We start from the raw sequence: 6,000 nt of genomic DNA, 5'->3' as shown, positions 1-6,000 counted from the left end.
GCACTCTGAGCTGCAAAAAAGAAAAAAATAAATAAAGGAGTAAAGAATAAATGAGGAAATGAGAGGTTTGGATACCTAAAAGATGGGGTGTTATTACAAGGGAGAGAACAGGGAGGGTGGAGACCATCACCAGCAAAATTCTTCCTGATTCACATCCCTTCCTCTGAAAAGAAATGACACTTGTGCACTGCGAGAGAAGGGAAAGCGGCGGTGTGCCGCACTTTGCCCCTGTAGGAGCCCCCCACCATGTGCGCACCGCGGGGAGGGGGGTCACCCCAAACCTTCCACGTCTCACTCCTCCCGCCACGCACCCGCGAGTGCCCCCCGGCGGGGGTGCGGGGGGCGGCCCGGGGCTGCGCTCCCTCCCTCCGTCCGTCCGTCCCTCCCTCCGTCCCAGCTTCAGGTGCCGCCTGGTGAGCGCGGCGGGGCGGAGGCTTTGCTGGATCCGGCAGGTGGGGGCCGGGATTGTGGAAAGGGAAGGGACCGGCACCGGCACGGCCCCCCCGGGGGAGGCGGGCGGAGGTTTGGGAAGGTGCAGGGGCTCGTTGCCATGGCTCCCTGCAAGCGCTGCCGGAGGAGATAGTGATGCCAGTCACGGAGGGACCCCTCTTCCTTCTCGTGGGTGTGTAGCGGGGCTGGGTTGGGCTTTTTTTTTTTTTTTTTTTTTTTTTTTTTTTTTTTTTTTTTTTGGAGGGGTGGAGCGATTAATTTGGAGAGCCGGGACGGGGCTGCGGAGCTGCTGCTGCAGGACCGGCTGCTTCCTCTTCTGCTCGAGGTAACGGTGGGGGCTATGCGTGGGGGTCCGGCTCAGAGCTTCGGGGCTGCCCTAGGAGCGAAGTGCCTCTCTCTGCTTTTTCACCGCAACCTCTTTGAATTTCACGCTAATCTTTCTCCCTCTCCTTGTAACGTAGCCGCTTCCGAGCGCTCCGCCCTGGGAGGCAGCGAGGAACTGCGCCGGGCTTGGCGGTGCGGAGGAGCCGGCAGGTGCCTGCGGCTCCCCAGGGCTGCCTTCCCGCAGGTCTCTGCCGAGCGGCCGCTGCACCGGGAAAGTTTGCAGCGTGTGCGGGTCGCGGTACGGAGCCCCGGGGGGAGAGAGGGACGGGGGTGGTGATGGTGATGGTGGTGATGCCGCTCTTCGCTCTCGTGCTGGGTTGTGGGGATTCAAGTTTGTGAGCCGGATGCCGTTCATTTGTGACAAATAGTTGTTGCTTGGTTTATCGTTATTATGATAAATTTTATTTTCCCCTGATGATTTTGGAGAGTATCTGATTGTTGTTATTGTTTTTTTTCTGCTGTATCTAAATAATTGCCGATTCAGGTGCGTGTGGCTCTTTTTTATTTTCCCTTCTCTGGGGGAGTGATGTGACTGCTGTGGAGCTGCACGATGCCCTGCTCCTTGGTGTGCTGTACCGGCTGCAGTTACGTACAATGAGCCGTCTTTGGGAGCATCGGGGTCTCAGCTGGGTTTGGGTTTTCATCGTGCTGAGAGGCACTGCCTTCTGCATGTCTTCCAGCAGTCGGGTGCAGTGAGGGGGAATAGCCATCACTCACACAACTAACGTTGCTCTTCTTATTTTGGGGCTGCAAGGAGTTAGGCTGATGGGTTGAATAACATTCAGGTGTTCAACTGTAACTCAACAGATAGAAAGCAAGCATTTTTATTCTCAGCTCTGGATGGAAGCAGTGTTGCTTGAAGCACGTTTTTGAGAATTTCAGTGTGACTTGACAGGTAGTATTTTTGTGTCTGCCAAGGGTTTATTTGGTGTGTCTGAGTTAAACACATGTAGTGCAGCTCTCACAAATACTAATCCATAGACAAGAAACAGAAAATATTATGATGTGGTTCAAAATCTGGGAAAAGGAGATTGGGGGTGGAGGGGGGGGGAAGGGAAGCCTGCACCTCACAATGACTGTGATTTATTCTTTTATTGCAATACGTGAATGGAAGCAGCATTGCTGTGTTGGAGCTGGGCATGTGGGCCTTCACCCACTGCTCCCATGGGGCTCTTAGAGGTGCGAGGGATCCGTGTGTGACTGGTGCTGTGTTAAGACTTTGCTGTTCCTTCAAAGCAATGGGTTTTCTTTGTCGTTCAAAACAAACAAGCCATCTCCCAATGCCTGTAAGAAAACACAGGGTTCTTGCTAGCCATTTTCTATGGTCCTTAGGCCGTGGCCCTGCTAGCAGCAGAGTTTGGCTTACAGAAGAGCACAGGACCAATACATGCTACGTAGAAATGAAATGCAAAAGATAATGTACCAGGGTTTGTAAGTTCCTTCAGGAGTGTGTAGTATAGCATAGTATGCACTAAAGTGTCATTAAATGTCTTTAGTCAAACAGGGTGCAGCAATCCAGGAGTTGCAGAAGTTTTGCCCTAAGTTTTGAAAGCAATTCCTTCTCTAAAATGGTGCTATTTATTGTTGTCTTTATCAAAAGAGGGATAAAATGAATTCGGAATGTGTGGCTGAAATAAAGAGGCTGTTCTTCTCTTATATACGTCTTTATACGTCTTCATTACATTTAACTCATTCTCAGTGTAAATGAATGCAATTACTATGGACGTTTAGTGTGTGTTGCTTCATTAATTAAATGCAGTGAATCAAAGCATAATACTCCATTTCTCTACCCCAAGAAATACAGTAGATAAGCCTTCCTTTAAATGAAGGACCACATTATTCATGACATTTACGTTTACCGCGGGTGGCTTGGATTGGAGCCATCTTGTTTGCCAATAAAAATGTACTTTATTGGTTGTTTGGAAGGAAAAAGGAAAGCAGGTAGATGTGCATTGTGTGAAATGATGTGGTGGACAGTGGCTGCTGAGATGAGGAAGGATCCTCCAGTTTCCCCAGTGGAAGAGGCCAGGGACTATTTTAAACACTACTAATTAGTACAGTTTATCTTGCATGCTTTACAATGCAGCACTTAGTTAATTATAGCCTTTCCCATTAGCAGTATGCTAAGAATAATGAATTAACATATCACACAGATCAAAAGAACATCTACAAAGTTTATCTTCCAAGAAGGAAAGTGTCATTGTAGGCAGGAAGTCCCCGTGGCTTTCCCAAGGCACACATTTGTTGGAATTCCTTCGCTGGCGCTGCGATGCCTGATGAATGACTTGAATTGATCCCAAACAAGTGACACTGGAGCTGCTGGTTGCTTAGCAACTCGCCAAGATGCCACAATTTCTTTTGGTGTATTTGTCCAGCAAAGTAGAAATTCTGTTTTGTTAAAGATTTTTTTTTTTTTTTTTCCTGCCAGCACAAAGCTGACCTTGTAACAGCCTCAGATGATGTATAATTAAAAATGATGCATCAGTGCTGAGCCTGGCCAGCAGCATGGGTATGAAAAAAAGAGCAGAAATCTTACTTGTAAACCATATTCTAGTGTTAATGTGCTCAGTGTTTTATAACAAGTTTCAATTGTCCTTTCTCAGTCAGACTTCTGTTTGGGGGGGGGGGGGGAAATCCACTAGTGGGAGAAGCAAGTCTAACAAAGCTGCTCTTCCAAATGCCTTTTGAACCATTCCTGTCATGCTGTCTGGAGATGTGAGATCCTGCGAGGTCTCGTGGAGTCACACCGTGCTGCATTATGAGGAAATGAAATGCAACATGGCACATGGGGTCTGGTCGTTGTCTGCCTGGTGTTGGGGCAGCCTGGCATGTCCTGCTACCCCTGTGTCTGGAGATGTCTGCCAGGTTGTCATTGCAGAAGAAATTGGTTGCTTATGTGATTTTGTACGAGGAAATAACAGGCATAGCACTCAAAGGGCGAAAGGAAGATAGAATTACTGCTGTCATATACACCCAAGATACCAGTTCTGGCTCTACCTATCTTCTCTCAACCTTCTCACAGTTCGTACGTGCTGAATCCTGCTTTTATTTCAGTGTTTTTTGGCACCTTTGTGTCCCTTGCTACTGGCGTCTAAGCTGTGGAGTGCATCTCGTGAGGGGAGCTTTTCAGCTGTCCCTTTGGTTGGCATTATGGTGTGACTGCACAAACCAGATTCCTCTTAGGTGAGTCCGAGTCAGAGTATCAGTTTACTTTGTGCAGGCCTGCTATTGATGGGCTTTTCATTTGTGGCCTCCTGACTACAGCTAGAGGAAAGCCTTTGCACCATGCCCAGGTGAATTTGGGATTCTCAGTGTGGTTTTTCTCTATTTGCCTGCTCGGTTGAGCTCTCCTGCTTGCTAATATAGACATGTGGTTTTCCGTCAAAATGGTAACTAAGAAAAAGTATCCCAGGGCTAGGAGAATTGCGGGCTGTCATGGCATTTATTTTCTCATTGGCATTCTACAAGATTTCTTCCTCCCTCTTGGTGAGAAAAAAGAATCCAGGGATTTTTCTTCTTTCCTAGATAAAGACCTTGAGTCCTGCACGATTTACTGGCTTGCTGGACTGCAGGGGTTGTACAGCATTGCAGTTAGTAACTGCTGCCATGTGTGGACCACAGTGAGCCAAAACTCAACTCATCATTTGCCCCCAGTGTTAGCCCAAGATTGTTACCACTCATAAACTGTGTACATGTAGGCTGGGTCCTGTATTCATCTTGCTCCCGTGTGTCCCTCTGGATTCCTGGGGAATGAGTCAATCTGAATCCTTTAGAACAAGCTGGCTGTTTATTACCTTCTGCAGCAAGAAATAAACGTTCCAGTAAGAAATAAACATCACAAAGGCTGGAGATCTGTGAATATGTAAGAATGTTCTTACTTTGCAGGAAGCAAATCTGTGGCTGTGGTGAAACAGGGAGAGAAAAATACTAGATTTCTTTGCTGTGTAAGCTGGCGTATATTTCTGTGTTTCTCTTATTTTTGGTTGTGGAGTAGATGCTATACTCCATGGGTGTCCATGCAAGATAGAGGAATACATCCAACTCATCATCAAAGGCCAGCGGTTAACAGATTGTCATCTCCAGGAAGAGTGGTGAGTGCCAAAAGGGAAGCACTTCTGTATGCTTTATTGAGGAATCAGTGTTAGTCCCAGTAACTAGAAGTTTATTGGCACGATTTTGGGCATGCTTTTAGCCAGAGAAGATACTTTTACGTATCTGAAGAAGTCCTGCATGAGTCTTCCTAATATTTCATGTTGTTACTGTGGTTTTAGATTTTTGGTCCAGATTTAGGTACGTTGTCCTGTTGTGTGTCAAAATCAGTGCCCCAAACTCAAGTTGTTTTTTTTCTTGTTTTTTTTTTTTTTTTTTTTCCCCCCTTCTCTGAATCTGTCCTTGTATCTGTCTTATACATTGATTTCTGTAAGTACATTTGCATATCCAAATGTTGATTAGTGTGCTCTATAAACAGATAAGGGCAGGCAGAGATATTTGGGATGCTTTGTGCCTCTGTTTTATACTGCTGTCAGCTCCCAGCACCCTTTATGGAATGCACTGTGCTATTTTCTGAGGTTGCAGCATTCCTCTTAGCAGATGTTTCCTTCTTCCTTCATTACACCTGGATGTATGAAACGCCACAAAGTGCAGATGGAAAACAGTTTATCATAAAAATTAGTATTTGTAATATTGTTACAGCTGAACTACTGCTAGTTTCTGAGAGTGTGAGCTCCAGCACCTGTTCTGTTTAAGGACAAGATTTATGTTACATTCTCCAGAAGGCTTTTTAAGTATTCATATTTTCTTTTGACCATCGCTAGCCCTCTCATTTTTCCACCTATGGAGAAAATTGCCAATTTTTCTTTTCAAGCAGTTTTTCTCCTTTTGCTGAATTGGCAATCAGATGGGATGAAAGTGGAGGTGTGGTGGGGATGGACTTGGGTTAGTGGTGACAAGGACACTGGGGAGAACAGGACTTGGTGGGAACAGGCCTGTCTGCCTTGGAACAGCCCCATGCTGCATTCCCAACAGGCAGCCAACAGACAGCAGATTTAGCTGTGATGAGAAAACAAAGCTCCAAGTAGTGTGCCCATCCTGTCCTCTGAGCTTATGGTGAGGAAGGAAGTGGGGAATCGTAGAACAACTTGAGTTGGAAGGGTCCCACAAGGATCA

General features: G+C 46.5%; 1 protein-coding gene across 4 annotated transcripts in view; it reads left to right on the top strand.

Moving 5' to 3' along the window:
- The first annotated feature begins 409 nt into the window (after positions 1-409).
- Positions 410-6,000, top strand: part of CHL1 (cell adhesion molecule L1 like) — a 108,732-nt gene continuing 103,141 nt past the window's right edge. For 3 of the 4 annotated variants that reach the window (XM_042823717.1, XM_042823719.1, XM_042823715.1), the window contains exon 1: positions 701-775. The gene's annotated coding sequence lies outside the window, so the exon portion shown is untranslated. Of the gene's footprint in view, positions 453-700; positions 776-6,000 lie in introns of those variants that run through there. The other variant, XM_042823716.1, reaches the window with a different exon arrangement.

Source organism: Centrocercus urophasianus, unplaced genomic scaffold, assembly GCF_019232065.1.
Source record: "Centrocercus urophasianus isolate 14NV4802_14NV808 unplaced genomic scaffold, USGS_Curo_1.0 seq_22, whole genome shotgun sequence".
NCBI classification, from domain to species: domain Eukaryota; kingdom Metazoa; phylum Chordata; class Aves; order Galliformes; family Phasianidae; genus Centrocercus; species Centrocercus urophasianus.
This window is presented reverse-complemented; position numbering and strand designations above follow the sequence as displayed.